This window comes from Desmodus rotundus, chromosome 5, assembly GCF_022682495.2.
Source record: "Desmodus rotundus isolate HL8 chromosome 5, HLdesRot8A.1, whole genome shotgun sequence".
NCBI classification, from domain to species: Eukaryota; Metazoa; Chordata; class Mammalia; order Chiroptera; family Phyllostomidae; genus Desmodus; species Desmodus rotundus.
In genome coordinates this window covers 162800982-162824273 of record NC_071391.1, presented here as the reverse complement: position 1 = coordinate 162824273, position 23292 = coordinate 162800982, and the positions used below count along the sequence as shown (strand labels likewise).

At 52.0% G+C, this 23292-nt stretch overlaps 1 protein-coding gene across 5 annotated transcripts in view; it reads left to right on the top strand.

The window, feature by feature from the left end:
* Positions 1-2187: 2187 nt before the first annotated feature.
* The window catches only part of GREB1 (growth regulating estrogen receptor binding 1), a 102657-nt gene continuing 81552 nt past the window's right edge, over positions 2188-23292 (top strand). For all 5 annotated transcript variants that reach the window (XR_011651270.1, XM_071221581.1, XM_053925572.1 and 2 more), the window contains exon 1: positions 2188-2248. The gene's annotated coding sequence lies outside the window, so the exon portion shown is untranslated. The remainder of the gene's footprint in view (positions 2249-23292) is intronic.

The following is a 23292-nucleotide window of genomic DNA, read 5'->3' as shown; positions in this document are numbered from 1 at the left end:
TAAAATCTAAGCTATCAAAATGTAAGGAGGAAAAGTAAGAATTTTGTACAGTGGTCACTGGTGTAGCAATGGCACTAACCTAGATCACTGAGCAAACAGGTTAATGTTGACGTTAATGGAACCTAGCTCCTCTCTGCACGTTTTACCCGAGCGGCTGGAAAATGGGCTGCACCCTAGGAACACAAGTGCAGTTTCAAGAGTGTTCACTGCGGCCGTGTTTACGATCACGGAGAGCTGGGCCGACTCAAACGTCCAGCACAAGAATGTATATAACAATCGTACCACATCCACACAGCGGGAACACTACTCAGCAGTTAAAATGAATGAAGTGGGGCTGTGTGTGTGATGGGATGGCTCACACAAACATTGTGTTGAGCAAAACAACATCAACTGGCCGGTGATAGGTAGAACCTGGAGTATGATAACATACAGCAAGTTGTAAAGCTGATGAAATGCTGTGTACAGTGAGTGTATGAACACATGCTTCTGTAGCAATCCTGTAAGAACATGGATGGGGTGTTTTGGAAGAGTACTAGGACAGGCGGGGTGGGGAGGAAGGAGTTGGGATCAGGGAGAGCTGTCCAGGGGCTGTGACTGATGGTGATTTATTTCGATTTATTTCTTACTCGAATATATATCTGAAGCAGCGTTGCCACTCGTCAGGATTGGCCGGTTCCTGGGCGCAGGGGGGCTCCTGCTGTGACTCTCCCTGGGGAGGTGAGTTCGAAGTCCATCACAGGAAGAGGACGGTGCTGCCAATCAGGGCAGGGGAGGTCTGCCCAGATTCATTCCCCGTGTTCCCGGAGGGCCTGTGGTGTGGCGGCACTCGTGGGGGGCTAGGCCCTCCTTCAACTTTGTCTCCCGCCTGACGCTTAGGCCCAAGGCCAGGCTGGGGGGCGAGGGAGTGAGTGGCAGCCAGGGTTCAGGGTGGGTGGCCTGCCTCTAGCTCTGCACTTCCTGCAGGTTCCTGAAATCATCGGCCTGTCTTTTGCTTAAAGAAAGAGAGAGAGAGAAATCTCGAGTTTTGCTCCTCTGGTCCTGGTCCTGTGCTGCGGCTGGGGGCCACCTCTGCTCCCGTCGCCAGGGAAGTCTGCAAACACTTATTTGAGGTTCGTTCCTTTGCTTCTTCTGTTTCTTCTTCCTTCCTTGGTTCTTCTGATCAACACCAGCTCCAGTGATATTTGGGAGGGTTCCATCCGCAGGTGCCCATCATTCCAGAATCTTCCTCTTCCTCTGCTAGCCTCAGGCAGACCCCCCTCTCCCGGACTTGGGTTGCCCCAGCCCTCGCCCTTGCAGGGGGTCCTCTGCGGGGCTGGTGCGGTCGCGCGCCGCGCGGGTCCAGGGGGGCGCCAGGCACAGCGGCTCTCGGCAGGGCTCCGCGGGGCGGCGGGGGATGGGGGTCCCGGGGCCCTTGTTGTGGGGTCGGTGGGAGGCCTGCGCTCCGCTCGGCTGCCACACAGACCTGCCGTGTCCCTTCTGGGAGCCTGGTGCCAAGTGGCAACGTGACCTCTGTTCTCCGAGGGTTCTTCCAAGTTCTGTCCAGACTTGCTCCCGGGCTAAGTCCCATGTGGCCGGAGGGGCTCCCAGTGGCGGCCCCACGGGCATGTCTGGGGGTGCGTGCCCCGGGGCAGAACGTGGCCGCGGGTGGGGGTGGGATCCTTCGCGCAGAAGACTTAAGGAAACGACCTACCCTGAGCGCGGCGGCGCCCCGCGCCTGGCACCTCGGGTGCGGGGTTGGGAATTTCGCGGACGTGGGCGCGGGGACAGCGCCCGAGGGCTGGCTGCTGACCCGGAGACAGGCCTTGCCTGGGGCGCGGGGAGCCGGGGACAGGGTGGGGTTACATCGTCCTCCGAGGGGACGAGAGAGGGCCAGGGTCAAACTGGGGCGCCCCCGCAGGGGGAGGGCGCGGGGGCTTGGCTCCCCCGCGTCACCCCCTCCCTCGCCCGCCGCCGCCGCAGCCACCACCCTGACCAGTCCCCAGCGAAGGTCCCGGGGCGGCCGGGCCCACCGCGCGCCCCTCCTCCGCGGCCGACCCGAAGACCCGGAGAGGTGGATTCGGGGGCGGCGGGTGTCAGGGGTCGGGTCCTCCGCGCGGGCCGGGTTCCGCTCGTCCGGGTTTGCTGGGCGCCCCCCGCGCGACCGAGCCCGGGAGCCGAGGGTGTGCAGGCGGCCGGAGGCTGGGCTGGTCCTCCGACGGCGCGGGGCGCACGGGAGCGGGCAGCGTCGGCTCGAGGACAAAGGGCCGAGGTAGGAGCGGCCCGGGGGCCCGCCGGCGGGGCGGGGGGCGCGGGCAGAAGGGCGGGCGGCCGGCTCCGGAGTGGGGTCGGTGAGACCTCGTCCCTGCCCAGTCCGCGGGAAAGAGGAGCCCGAGCGTGGGGCGCGCGGGACGTGGGCACTTCCCGGGCGGGACCGACGCGGGAGGCGCAGAAGTGTCAGGGTTCAGCGCTGAGGACACCTGGGGACCTGGGTGCTGCTGCCTCTTGGTGTGGGGGGGGGCGGGGAGAGGAAACGAGGGACAGAGACACGCTTGGCACAGGGGGAGCAGCGCTCCAAAGGTGAACGCTAATAAAAACGACAATGACGGCAATTACCACTATTCTGAGGGTGCGCGTGCACGCGTGTGTCTACCTCTACGTGTTCAGAAAAGTTGGAGTCCTTGGTGGCAGCTACATCTCCTGGCTTTTGGGACCCGGGAGAAAACGAGGCGTCTTCCAAGAACGACCAGGGAGGGGACCTTCTCTGAGGGGCCCCTTCGTTTGGACAGGCTGCTGCAGGGGAGGTGGGGACTTAGTCACTGGATCCCAGTTTTGGGTCTTGGGAACAAAGGCTGCTTTTCTGAAGTCCAAGAAGGGGGGGAGAGAGAGAGAGAGAGAGAGACAGAGAGAGAGAGAGAGAGAGAGAGAGAGAGAGAGACACACACACACACAGAGGGAGGGAGTTTGTGTGTGTGTGTGTGTGTGTGTGTGTGGCCGCCGGCGCCAGGGCGACCCGCCACTGCCGGAGAAGGTTGCTGGGCCATTTTGCTGTCAACCCTCCTTTGATCCCTGGTCAATGAGGACCAGCAGAAAAGAGGAACTACTTAATTTGTATGCTGACACCTTTCTTTAAGAAACTTTTATTATAAAGACAAGTTACTTTGGAGCTTGAAAGGATTTTTTTTTAAACATCTCTCTGTAAAACAAGAAATGTGTAAGCTTCACTTGAATTAAACCTTCTATTCCCAGTGGGCACACTGTGATTTCCGCCTTCCCCACTGGTGTTAGTCACGGGGGGAGGGGGTCTGGGAGGGTTCTGAGCTTCCTCTAGTGTAAGTGTTGTGGTAACATTGGGTTTGCGGCATCTTAAAGTTTTTGGAAGTTTCAAAGGCCAATGAGACTCCCACCTCTATCTTTTTAAAATGTATTTAAACACATTTTCATTCTGGAACAGAAAGCTCTTTCGAAGTGTAGTTGGCTCTAACTATCTTCTCAGAATGGCTTAAATCTCGGGGCAGTTCGAAGAGTTCTCGATAACCCATCCAGAGCCCTGTGTTTTGGGGGCTTTCCCAGAAGGGTGCGTTTCTAGGAAACAAAAACCAAATTTAAAATGTGAAACAACTAAATGAAACGCCAGTGAGGAGGCGCAGCTACAGGTCTGCTCACGCTGCAGCCTGGGTCGTTTAGGGTTTGCGGTGGGAGAGGTGGTGTTTTCCCTTCTGCACCGCGGCGGACGAGGTCTTCTGCGCATCCTCCTGGAACGAGTGTTCTTTGTGGATTAAGGAGCGAGCTCAGGTTGGAGCCGAAATTCCATCCCGGTGTTTCTTGTTATTGCAGGTGGCTTAGATGATTTACTTGTGGCTTAAAATGGTTTTAGTTAGTGAAAAGAGCCAGTGGGACCAATGCCTGCAGTCTTTTACTGGGTGGGTAATTTGCAGCTCCACTTTAAATACCTGAATTGTTGTCTTGTCTTTTTTCATAGGAGAGTTTATAATCTCCTGGGGCCTGTCTATAAAGAATTCTGTGCTTCATATGAAGTTGATCACTCTTTCCTTTAGTAAAGTGGCTTACTGGACTATGGCATGGGAAGGCTTCACTCTAGTATTACCATCATCCTTGACATCAGAAACCCCCTTTTAAAGAAAACGGTGTCCAGTTGGTGGATTCCATATTTGAAATGTTTAGAGATTTCAGAGTGTTCAGAGGCAGCCTCAAAGTGGAGCTCATCCAAGGTTAAAATCTCAGAATGGAAAGAAGATAGACTGTACCTTAAAGAGAGGGAGCAGGCCCCCTGCCCCCTGCCCCCTGCCCAGGTATGGTCATCAGTTTGGGGGGCGGGACAGGACATTTAAACGGAGGCTGTGGTGGGGACCCTTTATGCACGGAGTGGGTAAAGGGAGCTTGCTTTTTTAACAATCACACCTATTTCTCTTCGGTGGTTCTGCTCCAGACCTGGAGAGAAAGCTCCTATGGCATTTTTGGGGGCAACTGACCACTAGGGCTGGCTGAGCGCAGCTCATGGCGCCCTGGTCTGGCCCTTGCAGAGGGTCTCTGGGGCCCCAATCCCTTCAAAAGATGGCAGGCGGTTACTCTTCTCAGCTCATACACTGCTTAATGGGCGCTTTTGACGTTTTAGTTCAGTTTCTGGATGTGCAGATACATTATAGCACTTTAAAGCTAATTGCTGTTTAAAACAAAAAAGAGATGGGAAAGGCTATTGTACAAGTAATATGTGACATAAAGCTTAAGAACATGCAGAAGAGTTAAAAAATGAAAAAAGAATACCAGAAATCTATAATCCATATATAATTACTGTTAACACTTTGGTGTACTTTTTCCTGGTGTTAAAACTAAATTCTACATGCTTCTAAACATTGGTCAAAATTATATATTATGTGAAATATATAATGTCATTTTGTATCGTCTTCATATAAAAGTTATATTATGAATGTTACCTATCATTTTTTGACATTGTCTTTTTAAATAACAATTTTATGTTCTATTGTGTGGGTAAATTGTAATTTAACTATTTTTCCAGCAGATTCTTGGGCTTTTGCTCTTATTCATACTTTTGATGTTCTTTCCATTTTGGTAAAACATCACTGATTAATGGTAATATACATTTCTAAAACTTTACTGCTCTTAGAAAGTGGCAAAATATTTAACTTCAGGGATGTAAAGTGGGAAAGGATGCAGTCTTGTCCTAATCTCTGAGCTCACTCTTAAATGTCTCTCATGCCGTTTACTAGTCTCTGTAACAGAGTAACTTGTATCTTACTTACCACACCAAGTTATGGGCTTCTTGAGGACAGGAATGTGTGCCTTAATTTTGTCTGAGATCTGCTGGTGCCCAGCCAAGGCTTGGCATGTCCCCGATGTTCCAAATACTCTTTGTGCGGGGTGGGGGGCGGGGGGGCGGGGGAATTATATTCCCAGGACACCTCTCAGAGATGTGCGTTGGCAAATCTGGACCCTGCAGGTTCCCCTCACTTGTGTTGCAGAAATCTTCAAACATCTACCAAGCAGAACATTTTATAGTGAACTCTTTGTGGTCGTCAGGCAGCTCCCACCGTTGTCAACATTCTGTTGTTCTGTTCCTCCTCTTCTCCCTTTCCACACTGCAGCCTGACTGGTTTCTCCAAAGTAAAGCCAAGGCGCTACAGTGTCTCACACCCCTGTGTTTTGGACCGTGGCTTCACCTCAGAACCCTGTGAGAAGGGCGTGGCTTGGGGGGCTCAGCAGAAGGTGGGTTTGCCCGGAAGCTGTGTGGCAGAACGCCTAACTGGTTCTGTTTGGACCTTGAGAGGTTGGGTTCTCCTCTCTGGGCCCAGGTTGTCATCTGTCACCTGACAGGTTGGCCTAGGTAGGCTATCAGCTTCCTTGTAACTTTACCTTTGTTCAAACATTTACCCGTCATCCAGGCTGTAAGTCGTAATCAGCGTCACACTTCTCCCCCTCGTACAGAAGGATATTGACTGTGGCGTGCCTGTGGGATTTTTCATCAGGAACGCTGACAAAAAGTCCACCTTCTTGACTCTGAAAGACCTCACCATTTGTCACAGCCTGGACGGACCTAGAGAGCATTAGGCTAAATGAAATAAGGCAGACAGAGAAAGCAAACGTCATGGGATTTCACGTATGTGTGGAATCTGAAGAACAAAACAAACAAATAAGTAAAACAGAAACAGACTCATAGATACAGAGAACAGACTGATGGTTGCCAGAGGGGAGGGGAGCCCAGGGGCTAAAAACAAGGTTTGGGAGAGAAACGATGAGATAACTATTTCTGAATTGGGATATATGTAGGGTATTTTCATTAACAAAGTCAGGTTGCGAACCATTCACGTGACACACACATTTGTAGTTACATGTTTATTTGATGTCTTATCTGCCCCCCGTGCATGGCCATAATCACCTTAATCACCTCCTTTGGGACAGCGTCTCCAAACACAGCCACACTGGGTATCAGGGCTTCACCAGATGAATTTGGGGGACACAAGTCCTCAGTCCATCACACCCTGTGGAGATCGCCCCCCGAGGTGGGTGCTCTCAGTTTTGAAGCTTGCAGGTGGGGGGCTGGTTGGCAAGAGCGCACGGGGGTTCCCAGCGCTCTTTCGGGGAACGTGGAGGAGGGGTGGGGCTCTTCTCCCACAGAGGGTAAGGCTGCAGCCCACAGGCGGCACCTGTGTTGTCAGTGATGTTTCTGTGCCTGGCACGGAGACCGAGTGTGCACACGCCCGTCCCAGCCCAGGACAGTGCACAGTGAGGTACTTTGTACGGGTGTTTGCTGGTTGGTAGTGCACAGTTTTGGACCAATAACTACACATAGAAACCACCCTATGAAGGGTAGGTATTATCATTCCCATTTTATATGTAGGAAAACTGAAGTCCAGGGAAGTTCAAGGTCGTCTTGCTCGCCCTGGATGGTGTGGCTCAGTGGATTGAGTGCCAGCCTGTGAACTAAAAGGTCTTCTTGCTCAAGGTTATCAACCTTTGAATGCACTTCTGTCTGACCACAAAACCATACAACTGTGAAGCCAAATCTTAGCATCAAAAACATTTATGCCCACTGTTTTAACTTCCCCAGACTTTCATCTGGTTCACATTAATTTCTACGTGGACTTCTCATTTGTCTGCCATTCAATCTCCCCTTCTTTCGACATTAAGAGCCATGTCTCAGGATAAGTGTTCTGCCTTTTCCTTTTCTATCTTTCCCTGTTTCTTTCTGAGAGCCTGCATTTTCTCTGAGGCCATTATGAGGGATCATTCTAAAAATCTTTGGGCCCTGTTTTTTACCAAGATATACTTGTCAGGTTTGCCTAGAGAGTGAGATGTTCGGAGTTCTGTAGTTCCGAGAGAGGTGTCTTTGCTGGGCTGTGCCGAGGACGCCAGCTTGATTTTTACCTCCTTCTTCTAATCACACTCTTCTCCCTGGTTATTCTGGGCTGTTTACGGCATTCGTTAGAAGTGAGCAGAGGAGACAGGGCCTGGGCTGAGTGGAAAGCCAGAACTACCGTAAATTCACATCTTTGAAATTAAAATTATTCTCAACAGGTTTGCCTGAGAGCAGATTCAGTCAGCTTGTTTGACCAGCACTTCCCTGTTGAATGCTTACTGCACGCCAGGCCTTGCGGTGTGTGTGGTGAGGGACACGCAAGGTGTGAGCCCTGGCGGACCCCGCACTCCAGGGCCCGTTTGTCAGCTGTAGAGATATACGGGACTGCCGCTACCCTTACTCACGGCTGCAGATGAGATATGCATTCAGAACAAGTAGAATTTGGGCCTGTGTGTCTGGGGACTTAGGGGACCCGGATCTGATGGAGAAAAGGTGAGAGAAGAAATACACAGTTACTGATTTTGTTTCAAGCTTGGGGACTTTATATTTGCTACCTCACTTAACCCTTACTTGGGGGTAGAGTACAGAATGCATTGTGAAGATGAGGCAGTGGAGGTGCACAAGGGCCGATGGACATGCCCAGGGTTACGTGGACAGCAAATAGCGAGGAAACCGAGTTTGTCTGATTTCAAAGTGGGAGTGGGGGCCAGACAGAGCCCGGCTGAGAGGATGGGCTGATGGGATTGGTCTGGTCGGAGGGTGCCCCCAACATTCAAACCACTTTTCCTGACCTCTCATCACACAGACTCATGAGACTTTGAATTTGTAAGATGCCTTCTGGGTCCTCTAGTGTGTGTGGTCCATGGACCAGCCTCACCAGGGTTAGAATTGGAATCCCGGGTGTCGGGGCCCTGGAAGCTGTGTTTTCAAATGCTCTGAGCGAGTCTCATGCGTGCTAAAGGCTGCAAGGCCCTGCTCTGGAGCTGCCCTGGCAAGAGGTCGCCCGAGGGGTCTTGGATCTAGAAATCAGGCATCCATCCTGGCCAGCTGCTGACTTGGGGTGCTCTGACTCAACCTCGCCTTTGGATGCTGACAGTCCTGCATCTGAGGAGGGGGTGGTCCGAGTGGTCGAGCTAATTAATGGGGGTGTGGTTAGGAGCCGATCATCTGGGGTCGTGCAGACATGGGGTCAGATCTGAACTTGACTGCACTTGGGCAAGCTACCCAACCTCCAGCTCTGCTGCTTCACCTGTAAAGGGGGGTCAGTAATAACAAGCACATCGCAGCGTGGTGGTGAGAACTCAGGGTGCTACGTGTCGGGTGCTCGGAACTCTGCCTCGTGCATGGAAAGAACCCACACCTGTTGTTCTGTTATTACCAGTGCGTTTCACCCCCACCTGCTGCTGGTGCTGGCCTTAGAGGGGCTATCCCCTCCACGGGGCTCAGTTTTCGCTCTTGTCCACCTCTTGCTGGGTTTCCATGGTGATTGTGCTGGGTCATTCTACGACACCTTGGGAAGAGGGCCCCCCATGTGACATCCAATGGTCTGCATGGGGAATCGGGCCTGTCACATGATCTGCTTCCCTCCACCCCTCTTTTTCTGTAGAGATGTTGCCCCTAAGCTGTGTTCTTTGAACATCGTTCCTGGGAAGCAGACGGCGGTTTGGACAGCTGGCCGCTGTCATTCGCTAAGCTCCTGCTTTGTGCCAGCACTTTGCAGGGTCCCGAAGCCTCCCCACTGGCTCGGGATGTGGGACTGGTGTAAGTCCACGATCCATTTGGAGTGATTTTTGTACACGGTGTAAAGGGTTAGGTCGAGGTTCATTTCTCTGCCTCCAGGTGATCAGTTCTCCCAGCACTGGTTGTTGAAGGGTCATCTGCCCTCCACCAAATTGCTTCTGTGTTGATTTCTTATGAGATTTTACGAATTGGTGCTTTTTACCGTCAGTCACATACACTGGGCCACAAAAGTGCCTGAAGCGCACACAGTAGGCGTGGGTTGCTCACAAGTCAGGAGACTCGTAGAGACCCTGAGGGACCTGTGGTCAGCACTTGGTGGCACTTAGGTGGGGGTGTAGGTCAGGGCTCCAGGAATCTGGGAGGTGCTGGGCGGGGTGGAGTTTTACTGCCGCTCTAAGCTGGGCAGGCTTCCGTTCCAGGCACGGGTGGTGACACGGGATGTCCAGGTCAATCTGGGGCCCACTGGCCTCGGGTGCAGTTGACCTTGTGGCAGGCAAAGGCATGAGTGACCTGGTTAGGCTATCACTTTGTCTCCCGTCAGCTCAGCCCCTCCTGACCTCTGACTGATTTCTGCAGTCAGCTCCTGGGAGGCCTCCCACCCCCACCCCCCACCTCGTGGCTTCCAGCAGCTGGCTGTTTAAAATCTGCGCTTAGAATACACAGAACTCAAGTGCAATTTGGGAAGTGTGGGCTCACATTTTAAAAATTTTCATTATCTTCAAATGTCCCTTGGCACACAAACATGTTCCTTGTGAAAAAAAGTAGATAGCACAGCCAAACAAATTTATCTGGAATCCCTGTCCCCGTACCCTGGTACCCTGAGATAATCCCTGTGAACGCTTTGTTCTCACTTTAGCTGGGCCATGAAGACCCAGTGCTGGTTTGGAAAAAGAAAAAAGCAGTGTCGTCTCATTGGCTGGAGGTGGAGAGAAGTTCTGGTGCAGCTGGGCAGGCTGCAGCGGTGGCCTGGGCCTGCTCGAGGGTGCAGGGGTTGGCCTGGGAGTCGCAGCGGGGCCAAAAGGTGGGCGCTGAAGGTCGACTGCGGCCAGAATGAGCTTTTGTTTCCACTGCTCGCCTGCCGGGATGAGGGCTGAGGACATCAAAGCCTAGTCTGAACACTGTTATCTGGCCCTGTCCTTTGCCCCCGCTGCTGCAGAAGGGTCTCCCCACAGGGAACCCCAGAGAGCAGAGCTCCCTTGCTCTATTAATTCTAGGCAAGAGCAATCGATAACGATCGCATTAGCTGTTCGCATCAGTCCCCCTGTTTTGTTCTGGAGAACATTTATTTACTTACCTATCTGATTAAAAGATTGAAATGCATTTTCTTTCCATTTAAAACATTGTATATGCTAATTGCAGAAAACACAAAATACAGAAAAATGCAAAACAAGAGACTGTAATTCCCCCACCTAGAAATAACCCTCGTGGCAGTTGGAGAAGCTCTCCTTGTCTTTTGAATGCACATGGGTACAGTGATAGAATTTTACAAAAACTACCGTCGCACCGTCGCAGGCTCCCTGCAGGTGTGCCAGGTGTCTGCTTCCGTGCCGTCCCTCTGAATATTCTACTACACAAATGTTGACATCTGTATTCTACCTTACGTCCTTTTCACACAATTTTTTTACAATATAAAATTGTCACCTTTAAAAAAAGATTTTATTTTATTTTAGAGGTAGGGGAAAGGAGAAAGAGAGGGAGAGGAATATTGACATACAAGAGAAACATCGATCAGTTGCCTCTCACACTTGCCCTGACCCAGGACCTGGCCTGAAACCCAGGCATGGGCCCTGACCAGGGATCGAACCAGTGACCTTTTGGTTTGCGGGATGACACCCAACCCCACTGAGCCACACCAAGCAGGGCTAGAATTATTGGTTTTTTAAAAATTAAAATGATATTGCTGCCTTTTCTGGTTAGTAAAGAATTCTTTTTGTAACAACTAAAAACATTATAAATCAAATGACCAGCTGTGCTAACAGGAACGTTTCAAAAGGATCGTTTAAGTAACCGATTGCTACTTTGTGTTAAAATGGTTCCACTGAGGCTCAGTTTTAATTTTGCTGCAGTATTGTCTTTGTGACAATTAATCACAAACATGACCAACTCTCTGCATCACATGGAATGAGGTTGGAGAAGGGTACACACGCATCACGATCCTGACCAAGAGCGAAGGGAGTGTTGGAGCTCCTTGTAAAGAGAGGTCGGAAGGAAAGCGATAGTAAGGTGTGCTGTCATCACTGTTAAGTTAGGGACAACGCCACGTTTAGTGTCGGCAAACCTTAGGCAGTTGGGGGGGGGGACAGTGCAAGGGTTCAGAGAGACCGAGCGCCTTACGTACAGCTCCCCAATGACAAGCTACAGCTGGCCTCAAAGCCTTTGTGTTTGCTGATTGCTGTATGTTTATATGGGAGCACCTGTGGTGTGTCAGGCACCAGGGACAGACCAGTGAGCCACATGCACGAGGCCCCCGTGTGCGTGGACGTTTGGTTGAGGGGGAAAGACAGACTTTGTCTAACAATCCCTGAGTGGACGATCAGGCAGGTCCTTGGATGGGGAAGAAAGTGCCGGGAGGGCGGAGAGCAGAGAGCCACGGAGGTGTCAGAGGCCTCCTGGTCTGGGAAACCTCCCTGTGCTCACAGGTGTTCTCCAATCACCTCTGTCTCCCCGCATCATTGTCCGCAGTGTGAACCCCAGAAAGAGCATTAAGTGTTAACAGTGCTGACACAGACAAGCCCTCAAGGGCAGAGTAGGGAGGATGCACCCCACTCCCCAGCTCTGCACACCGGTGACCCAGAGCACCCGGCAAGCTCCTGCCACATTACATGCCCAGTGGAGAGATGCCAACACCGCGTCTTCTGTCACTGTCCTGAATGCTAAGGCTCCTGATCCAGCTTCTGGGATGAGTTACGGGACCAGGTCAGAGGGGCAGACATTCACAGGTGCAGAAACTCAGTTCAGGTGTTCTGATTCTGCGTACAGTTCGCCACCGGCCCCCAGCTGATGGAGAGAGAGCACTGCTTTCCCCCCTGTCTCCTTCCTGCCCCTGTAGGTTGTGTGTGCAGGGATGGCAGGAGGTGGGGGGACATTGTCTGGGTACCTAAGAGAGTGCAGAGGTGAGTGGAGCAGGGGCTCCATGTCATTCAGGTCCTGAGTCCTATTCCCAGGTGAGGGACAGGGTCTTGATCTTTGGGCCCAGACAGCTTCTTAAGGCTGTCAGGTAGATGCATAATTAGAAGACACGTGACTGTGTCCTCACCTTGGGGGTCACCTGGGAGATGAAACTCAATTGTGAAAAGGGCTGGACTCGGCGACTATGCAGATGTCATCTCAGGGCAAGGGTCGGGTCTCAGATGCCAAATGGAGACAGAGCAGGTAGAACGGGGAGGAGACCAGCCGTCCCCCAACCCTGTCGCTGCCGCCCCTGCCGTCTCCTCTAGCCGCCCAGGCCTATACGTCGTGCCTCCTCCTAATGGAAATCCCGGACAGGACTGTATCTGTCCAGTTTTACGGATGAGGTCATGAGAAGCTGGACGGTTAAGTAACGGGGTCAAGAACACAGAGTGCGTGCAGCAGGCTGGAGTCCAGGGGCTGACTCGGCCCCATTCCGTAGGCGTGGGCCCCGGCCCGGCGGGCACACCGTGCTCTCTGGCAGATGGTGCTGGGGGTGAGCTCTGGGTTTTGGAACTTTCGGGGCCAAAGATTCCACCATGGTAGCGACAGCCTTAAATGCAAAGTGTCTATGTCACTTTATGTGTCTTGCATGAATCAATTAAAAAAATGCTGATTTTGATACAAAATTACACAATAACCAATTTAACCAGGGAATTAAACAAATAATCCCTTTTTCAATGTGCCAGTTTCTGAGTGGGTAATATAACAGGCATTGTTTCCTCACATGAGTCCATGGTAACAATAAAACAATAGTAACAATGGTGATAAAACTGACCCTCAGCTGACTGCCTACTCTGGTCTAGGCCCTAGCTCAGGTGCTTTGTATTGGTATCAAGAAACAATAGTGGACATGCCTTTGCTATTTCAGGGAACGTGCCCAGAACTTGCTGTTTGGTGACATGGGCATTGCTATCACTGATGAGGAGTCCCTGGCACTTGCACTCTCTCCTGTTCCTCAGGGTGCCCCCCCACCCTGCCCTGAGGGCCAGGTGGCGCCTGCACAGTGTGGTCCACGCCCAGCCTGGAGTCTGGAGTCCCCGGACCATGCTGGCCTTGGAGTGGGTGGGGAAAAAGACCTTTTTTTTTTCTTTCCTGGATTCTAAGGGGGGATTCTGACCTGGCTGTAATTCTTTCCATTAACTCCTCTAAGTCTGGTCTGTGCTGCGGTACAAGAAGGTATTGTAGAGACGATCCCTAGAGGATCGATCTACGGCCTGGAGAACACAAAGCCCTAGGGGAGATGTGCTCACTTTGGGAGGCTCCTGGGTGGCCTCGAGCCCGGTTCTCAGAGGCTGCGGTGTGCTGCCTTCCGCTCCCGCCGGAGACGGGCAGGGGGGGCGGTGCATGAGGAGGAGCAGGGTCTCAGGCTTGTACCCCAGGCCTGCTCTCCTAGCCCACCCTCCACCCTCAGATCTGCCTTCTCCTGAGATTCTTGGCAGCGGGAATTTCTTTTTCCTTCAGGAAAAAAAAAACCCAACTCACTCCTTACAATCAAGGTTGGCCTTGCCCAGGAGCCCCCACCCCCATCCCATGCATTCGGGCAGCAGGAGCGGGCCTGGGGGATTCCAGAGTGTTCATTTCCCAACAAACAGCAGCACCCCATGGCTCTTCCACAGAACGAGCGTGGTCCCCTCTGTCCTTCCCCTGGCACAGGAAGCCGGTTTTCACATCCCACCTAACACCTTTGGGTTGCTACGCCCACGTTTATGTGGGCCGCTGCCTGGACGAGAACACACACCGTCTAAGAGCAGCCGTTTTCTAGGACAGTGTCATCTAAACCCATATTTAGATTGAAAGAAGAGAAACAAAACATTATTTTAAAGCCACCGTAAATGATGCAGATTTGGCTTCCACCACCTGGAGGATGGTTTTCTTTCTAGATCTGCAGTGTTTCGAACCTCAGTTTACCAGGACAATCTCCGCCTACCACCCCAGGTCTCTGCCTACCGCCGCAGGTCTCCACCTACCGCCCCAGGTTGGCTCCTGGAACACAGGTTGTCTCTGGGCCCAAATGCTGAATCCACACCTTTTTCCTTGACCAATGATTTCCCAGAATTGCCATTTTCTCCTGAGTAAAAAGAGGTTCCAGGGCCGACTCTGCTTTTTCTCCATTTCAAATTTTTATTATGAGAAATTTTAAGCATATACAACAAAACAAATGAGAACTTTATAACACGCCTCCCTTTATGTATTTCCCATCTTAAAAGAATTAGCAATGCGTGGACAATTTTGTTTTGTCTATTACACCCCCCCAAACATTTTTTTTCCCTGATGGATTTTAAAGCAAGTTCCTGACACATTGTGTCATCCAAATACCTTTGCATGCCCCTCCACAGGCATTCCCTTTTTCAGAAACATAACAGCAATATCAATGTCACATCTAAATAAAATAACGATTCCTTTGTATCTCAAGCATCCAGTTAGTGGTCAGTTCCTGCTGATGTTCATTAACGTCTGGTTGCAGTTGGATTGTTTGTTGGAGTCGGGATACAAACAAGGTACGTGTGTTGCATTTTATTGCTAAGTCTCTTATGACTCTTTGGATCTACAAGTTTTTTTTTTTTTTTTTCCTTGCCATTTATTTCTTGAAAACACCAGGTCATTGGTCTCTTGCAATTAGTTCCCTGCCTTCTGGAGTCAGCTGGTGGCATCACGGGGCTGCTGTTTAATTCGTCCCTCTGTCCCTGTGTATCAGTCAATTGGAAGTTTGGTGCAGAGGCCTGATCAGATTCGGGTTCAGTATTTGGCCAGAGCTGGCCGGGGCATGGTGTGTACCTCCCGTTGCATCACACCGGGAGGGGACACCGTGTCTAGTTGGCCCCCTTAGGATTGGCCAGTGGGGTCAGGACTTGTCAGTTTCATCCATTTGTTTAAAAATTCCCCGTGAGCCTTTCAGTGCTGGGTTTCACCACAACTGACCGTCACTGCCAAGATCCTGATTTCTTAGGTGTTGCGGAATGATGATATGCGAACATTGAAGGTCCTTATTTCGTTGCTGGACTTCTTTCATGAAGCACTTTTCATCAACAACTGCTTGGTGACCCTGAAGGGCAGGCAGCTCACACAGGGAAGGAAGGCGATGTGCGGGCCCTTTCCCTTAACCCGCCGTGTTCAGAACCATGAGTTGTTAACCCTGGCATCCTCCAGAGCTGACCAATGAGTGTTTTTGTTTTTTAACAAACATATGAACTTTTAATATGTTCAGTGTGCTCAATTCAGTGAAGTAGTTTTTCTTTTTGGTGCTCAAAGCACCCACCTTTGGCCCTTTAAGTCGGCTGCTGCAGGCCAGGCATGGCCAGGCCCTGGCTCAGGGTGGGTGGCTCCCCTCCTACCGTCCGCCTCTTTGGAAACAAAGCTTTTCCCTGTGAATGGCCTTGGGAGCCAGACTGTGATGGAAGGGCAGCCAGAGGTCATTCTCTCCTCTTTCCGCCACACGTTTTCCCAGGGGTCACAGCTCCCTCGGTGTTCCATCATCACCCCCATGTAAGCGGAGGGTCAGATAAGTTACGTTTCCCCTGAGACTACACGGCCAGTCAAGGAAGAACTGGGGAATCCGAGCCAGGCACGTGGGCTCCACATCCCTAGAAGCAATGAGCAAAAACAGCTGGAGGGAAAAGCTTGCGCGGAGGCCTGGAGATGGGATAGGAGTGTGGACTCAAGGCCAGGTTGGCTAGAACCAGGGTAGACTAGGGGTGGAGTGGAGAAGGCGGGCAGCACTAGGTCTTGGATGCCTCCCTGCTGAGGCCTCATGTGACACTTGGAGGCGACTGGATTGGGGTGAGGGGCGGCTGGCGGTGTCACCCAGGCGAGCGGTGCTGCCTTTGCTCCTTACGCCCTCCACTGTGTGGGTCTTCCTCCCTACCCTTGGCCTTTCTGTGCCCTTCTGCGTGGAGACCGAGCTTCTGGGGAGCAGGGACCATTCCTCATTCAACAGTGGGCCCGAGTCTGGCTCAAAACAGACACCACGCACAGATGCGCCAAGTTGCTTAGGTGGGTCTTCTCAGTGTAAGCTGCGGTGACAGGTCCTGTGCCTTAGGGGTCTTGTTTGCACTGCACCTGAGATTCCTGGCCCAGCTCGGGGTCCACAGTGCAGACCGGACCGCTGCCCATGTGGCCATTATCACGGCCACAAGATCGTTTCCCTGCCCTTCCTGTTCCTAGGGGGAAAAAAAAACCCTGACTCAGTCTGCCTGGCTTTCTGTAACCAGCCGATTCTTGCCTGCAGCTGGTGGGATTTCCACAGCACGAGGCAATGGGGTCACGTTCGGAAAACAGCTCTGGGAACAGGTTTTCTTGTTTTTTTTTTCAATCGAGGTGAAATTTACATAATATAAAATTAACCATTTTAAAGGCGACAAATTTAGTGGCATTCAGTACTTTCACAATGTTGTGCTGAAGCTGTCCTTCCATTCTTCTATTTCCATTGTGAGAGGTGTGGGAGGGGCGCAAGTACTCACCGTCCATGGAAGAGAATCCACGAGTAGCGACTATTTTGTATCTGTTCTCCCTGTGTCGTTCTACCAGAGGTGGCTGGCCACACGCTCCTTTGCCACCACTGTGCCAAAGAACATTCTGGCCAGGTTACAAGTATTTAGGCCACGCCCCTCCCCCACCAGGCCTGCTGCCTCACTGGCTCCCCCGAAAGACCCATGTCTTGGAACCAACATTTCGTTCAGTAAACCTTGAAAGAATTGTCATTTTTATGGGGCTGACATAGAAAATTTTTAAAAATCAGAGGAGCAACTCTTTCCCTATAGATAAGAATCAATCGCTCACCATATTTACCGAGTGCGTACTATGTGCTATGATGCCCTGCGTACTTAGTAATGCCCTAAACAGATGTGAGTTCTGCCCGGGTTCTCTTGGCAACATCGGGGCAAAGGGAAATTTGCATGTTTCCTGAAGCTTTGGGGGGGAAATTAATCTTGAGCTTCTCGGGCTGAGGACTGCCGAGAAGCACCCAGTTTGGGCGAAAGGCACCGTGGGCGAGGAGGCAGTGCCCGGGCTGCCACATCGGGCCCATCAGCTGTCACAGGAGCCAGGCGCCCAACCCGGAGCCTCTTTCTCCACGTGACAGCTGCGCTCAGCCTCTCACCTCACAAGACTGTCGGAAGGCCCCGGGGAAGCCACGCTGTGGCCGGCGTGTGGCAGGTGCTTGACACCGGCCCCGACGGGCCCTGTCAAGGGAAGAGTGAGCGAAATGCCTCTTCCTAATAGCTCAGGAGACTGTTTACGCAGGCGGCTAGTTTTAAGTTTTACTTCAGTGAATATGATTAACGACTTATAGACAAAGATAATCAGGTCACGGTGACCCTCCTCCAGGGGCTGGAGCGGTTTGGGTGAGGGAACCCAGGGACAGTGAGGAGATGGTTCTGGATCCTGTCACCACCTTCTGCCTAGAACGGAGAATCTGATGAAGTCAGAGCTTCTCTCTTTTTGAGCTTAAATGAGACATTTAAGAACAGTAGACTCAACTGGATCTGGTCATTTTCCTGTTTGTTATGTATAAGTAGGGACTGTATAAGTGGGCAAAGCTCTGCAGATTAATCAAATTTGTTCTCTGTAATTTCCCAAGGAGGGACACCTGTCCTGGGCTCTGTTAGGGACCTGTGGCTCATTTACATATCAGAGGGAGAGCAGCTGACTCTAACGTGGCCCCAGGGTGGGAAGGGTAAGCCCTCTCTTATCCGTGGTGTGGGGAGGGGGGCGGGGTTCAGCCCAAGGATTGAAGGGCAGGCTCTCAGGGAAGGCAGTTTGAAGCAGTCTGGTCATTGTAATTGATTTGTCCAAGATCATTGTAGTTAATTTGCTCACGATCCCACCAATGAATTGGACACTCTCTGAGTCTCTAGCACAGTACCGGGTTCCTAGGGAACCTGTTCACCACCCTTCAAGACCCACTTCCTTCAGGAAGCCTTCCCTGATCTCCTTAGCTGATAGAATTTGCTCCATTTTCTGCACTTCTATAACTCGGGGTTGGAATTTTATTCTGACCCACTGGAAACTTAAACTGATGGAATCCTCCCATTTCCTGGTCATTCTAGTTCATTGAGGGTTCTGATCTTGCTTTAAAAACATAAGAACAGTGGTTTTCTTAGAAGAATTCACACCTACTCAGTACCCAGTGTTGGTGAAGTGCTTCCCCAGGCCTGGCCTTTCTTGATACTGAGAATGGCGTGTTGACCGGGAGCCCCGGCTTGGCGCGGCCAGCCGCACTCACGTGGGCTCTAGTGGGACGGGCCTCGGCCTCATCCTTTCTGGTTTCATTCAGCCTATATTTCCTGAATGATAGTTGGTGCCAGATGCTGAACTGGGCTCAGGGGCCCTACGGCTGCCAGCTCCTGGCTGCTGCCAGAGCTCAGACCAGAGCAGGGCGGAGGGATCCCCTGCTCACTCCCACAGAATAGGAGCTGGGTCCCTGTGGAATGGGTGGGGATGGGTGGAGCAAGGAATGTTTTTGACTGGGAGCCCAGGCCAGATGCTAGAGAGGTGGATTCTTACAACCGAAGGGGATGGGAAACAAACAGTGTCCCCAAACCCCAGGGAGCGGGAGGTCAGCGGTCACCGTGGAGGGCCAGGCGTCCCTGTGCTGCAGACTGTGCGTGACTTGGTCCCAGGCAGGTCTCACGCAATCCTTTCACAGTCCTCTGGTGCGGATATTACACGTTATCACTTTACAGATGGGAAACCTGGGGATTAGGGAAAATCGGTTATTTTCCCAAGTTAGCTGCTGTGTTGTTGAAGTTGGAATTCACCGCACCCCTTTGCTAGCATGCACTGCCACACCACCTCAGTATTGCTGTCATCGAAGGTTATAACGTGTTGTGGCTTCAGACACACGTGCAGTTTCTCTGCTGTGTGGGGGAGGGGGTTGGCCCACAGCACTGCTTGTCAAGGAAAAGGGGGGAGGGGTACTGACTGCAGAGGCCCTCTGAGGGAAGGAACTAGAACGAACTCTGGAGGGTTCACTGGGCTAAAGGGATGCCACTGAAGGTGAGGGAGATCTCATGCTGAGCCCGGTGGCCAAGGGACACTTGAGAGTCTTCATGACTTACTTGGTCCAAACTCTCGTTGTATCGAGACCATTGCTGCCTCCCCTTTGCCGTAGCGCTCACCATGTGCTGAGTCAGTACCGTGGCATTTCACCCCAGGGGACTCAGAGGTCCTCTGAGGTTGAGAGCAGCTGCCCTCCATCCCTGTGTCCTCAGGGCCTAGCACTGTGCTTGGCACAGAGTAGGTACTTAAGGGTTGTTTGTTGAATTCATCCATCTTCCAATCCATCCATCTACCATCCACCCTTCCATCCACTGACCTATCCAACCATCCCTTTGTCCACCATCCATCAGTCCATCCATCTATCCATCCACCCACCCACACAACCCTTCCATCCAATTATCTACCATCCACCCGTTTATCTACCCACCCATTTATCCACCCATCCATTTATCTACCCACACATCATCCAACCACCATCCACCCACCCACCCATTTACCTACCCACACATACATCCACCCACCCACCCACCCACCCACCCACCCATTTATCCACCCACCTACCCATCCACCCGCCCATCCATCCACCCGTTTATCTACCCACCCATTTATCCACCGATCCATTTATCTACCCACACATCATCCAACCACCATCCACCCACCCATTTATCCACCCACCTACCCATCCATCCACCCATTTATCCACCCACCTACCCATCCACCCGCCCATTTATCCACCCACCCTTCTACCCACCCACACATCCATCCACCCGCACATCACCCACCCATTTATCCACCCACCTACCCATCCATCTACCCATTTATCCGCCCACCCATCCACCCACGCACACATCTATCCCTTCACCCCCTCCCCGCAGCCTTCCTTCTCCCCATCCGCTCACTACATCCTCTATTACATGCTCTCCAAACAGTACCATGTGCCTGGTATTAAGGCCAGTGCTGAAGTCACAGAGATTGAGTCAGATACAGACCAGGCTCTCCAAGAGCTCAGAGTCTGGGAGCAGTGAGAGGAAAATGTGGTAAGTAGAAAAAAATAACTGAATGAGGACATTATTGTCCCCAAGCCTATGACCCCCCAAGAAGATGTCAGTTGTTTCCTTCATCATTAACGAAGTAGACTCGAAGGAGGCAACCTCGGTCGGCGCCGATTCCCTTGTGTTGTGGCCCCTCCAAGGTCCCCTGCACCATCTGGACCCTTCCTCCGCAGGAAGCCCTTTGAGATGGGAGCTCTCTGTAGGAGCTGTGTGCAGAGGGCAGGGCAGAGGGCACTGACCTGGTGGCTTCAAGGTGGCCACATCACCGTCCCCTCCGGGCTCTCCCCAGGAGGAGCGCTGCCTGAAAGGACAGAGCAGATGTTCTCTGGGCAGAGCCATCGTTCATCAGCCCCTCCTCCGGGAGCAGGAGGTGACAGCACATTTATCTGAGAGCAGAGGCTAATTCCTCCAGCATTATTCTCGGTTCAGCCCGCTGGCGTTTGGGGACACACTTTGGGCTCCTGAGGGGCGGCATTCATTCATATGCCTTCTCCAGTCTTTGCGACGGAGAGGCCCATGTGGAGGTACTGAGGGCGTGACTTAGCCACGTGAGACAGGCCTGTGGGCAAATCCAAAATCTGGGCCTTGAAAGCGGAAATGTGCAGGGGGCCCGTCTTGCAGGACATGGTGGATTTCATGTGAGCGGATATAAAAGTAACCTTGGAACAGCAAGGGGCCTCTACTACAGCATGTTTTCTAGTCTGTTCTCTCTGCAAGAATGTATCCTATTAATAAAAACTTATGCATCGATACTTTTTTCTGGTATAACTTATGACTGGCTTCGTTCCGTGGGTGAGTGGCTTTTCCAACACTTTATTATGTTTGCAAATGTTTTTCCACTTGCTTCTCAAGTTGGAAATCCCAGAAGGTTACGGTTCTCCAAAACTCTTCTAAAATATCTGTTGCAGCATCTCACTGGAAACTTTCAGGCGTTTGGAAAACATGCTATTTTAAATGACTGTCCTTGACATTCCCCTTTTGGGACTTGTTTCCCTGTAGGGATCGTGGAGCAGGTGTGCCAGCACTGGGAGAGTCACACCTCTGGCTCTCCGATCATTTTCTGTGTGACCAGCCTCAGTCGCTCTCTGTAAAAAAGGTGACCCTGATAGCCACCATACCCCCTCAGTTACTGAGGACGGAAGTGCTTGGTTGGTTTATTTTTTTTATTATTGCCCAGTATATGTTGGCTTCTTGCCCCTCTAGTCATTGTCCAAGGGGATTGTCCCACGTGCTCATCTTGTTTTGCATGTTAGTCTGACTGGGCACAGCTGCGTCTTTGGCTTTAATGGGCTAATACAGTTCAGGTTGTGTAATGTCACAGGTGTCCGAGAGTTTTCCTAAGAGTGGCTGGCTTTCCCCCACCCCTTGCCTGTGGGCATTTTCCTAGAGAACGTGATTTAGTGTCATTTTTCCGGAGCAAAGGACAAAAGGAGCCGGTGCTCTACCACGGCGGGGCAGGCGTGCCTCATCACTCAGGAGCTCCCCTCTGTGCCCTGTCACAGAGGAGGGGGCAGCTCGATGAGGAACCGGGGGCTGCTATCCACGTACGTGTCTCAGGTCAAGGCCACGTGCAGGTGGGCAGTTACGATCTGGAAAGCAGTGAACGTTGAAAAGGAGCACGTTTAAAAATTTTGGCACAGGAGGAGGGCCATGCTCTCCTCAAGTATTTGGCGTTGCTACCCCCTTCGTCCGTTCAGCAGCCACGCTGAGTGCTGGGTCCACAGTGGGACCCGACACTGAGCCAATGGGGGACAAGTCACGCTGGACTCTTCTTAGAAGAGAACTGATCTGAACTCAGGGTGAAGAGGAGTTGGGAGCACGGGAGCCCCTACAACCGTGAAAGAGAAAGCCCTTCGTGTCCCGTGCAGACGTCTGCCTTCGTGAATTTACCTTGATTTGAAATGCTCCCTTGCTGTAAACTCGATTATTCCACTTCCGTTCATCTCAGGTCCCTTAACCCAGTCAGGTTTCGCCTTAAAATACGGAGGGCAAACAGCCTCTACTTTCGTCATCTTCCTGGAACTGTTCTTCTTCAAAACTGATGTTAACCTGTAAACAAGTCCATTGGCAAATTTATTTGAAAATGTTATAGAAAGCAAATAACACGGGCCACTTCTCATTTGCCACTTTGTGCCTCCCGTCTAAGTTTTCCGTGTCACACGACTTTGCAAACCGCTGTCTGGCCCTGGGATGCCGTAGCAGGCGCGCCACAATAATGTGTTGGTTGGAGCCTTCACACACATGGAGGCTTCTGGAATGCGTGCCTTTCCTGGGACGCAGGAAGTGGGCATCTTGTCCTTGACTCCGAGATCTGCAGAGATCTTACCATCCTTGGGCCCTAGGGGACACTCCTTTGGATGGACGTTTGGCAGGAGTGTCCTGGGCAGGAATCCTGAAGTCCTGATTCAAACTCAAACCAGAACGACAAGAAGACCTGGGAGCAGCCCTGGTGGTTTCAGTCTCTGGTCAGTGTCCTCCCTGCTTCTCAGTCCAGGGGACCCTCAGGGAGCATCACCGCTCTGACCGGCCACAGGAGGTCCTCCTACCTGCGGCCTTGCCCCTGGCGGGCTGTGCTAGGCAGCCTCTGCCTCTCACGGTTGGGGGTCTCGGTCGCCACTGTCTTGCCCATCTCGTTCGCTTCAAAGTGCCTGGCGCAGAGAGGAGGCTCTCTGAGTGCATGCTTTGCAGTCTTTTCTTGGGGTTCACACAGGCTCAGCCCAAGAACTCTCTACTCAGAAAAGGATAACAATTTAGTGTGTTCGAAGAACGCCCCCACCCCCACCGATAACATGCATTTAAATGTGCCGGTGGAAATTTGTATTCCTAACGAATAAGTGCCCAAATATAAAGTCCACCCTTTTCTCCTTCCTCTCAGGAGACAGTGTTCGTTGCAGAAGACATTTTGTCGATAAGGCTTGGTGAGGACCCACAAACGGAAAGAGTGTGTTGCAGGGTCAGCGGGGGTGGGCTGCCGAAGGCCAGACCAGACCAGCCAGGACTAGAGGCAGGTTTCACAGCTCA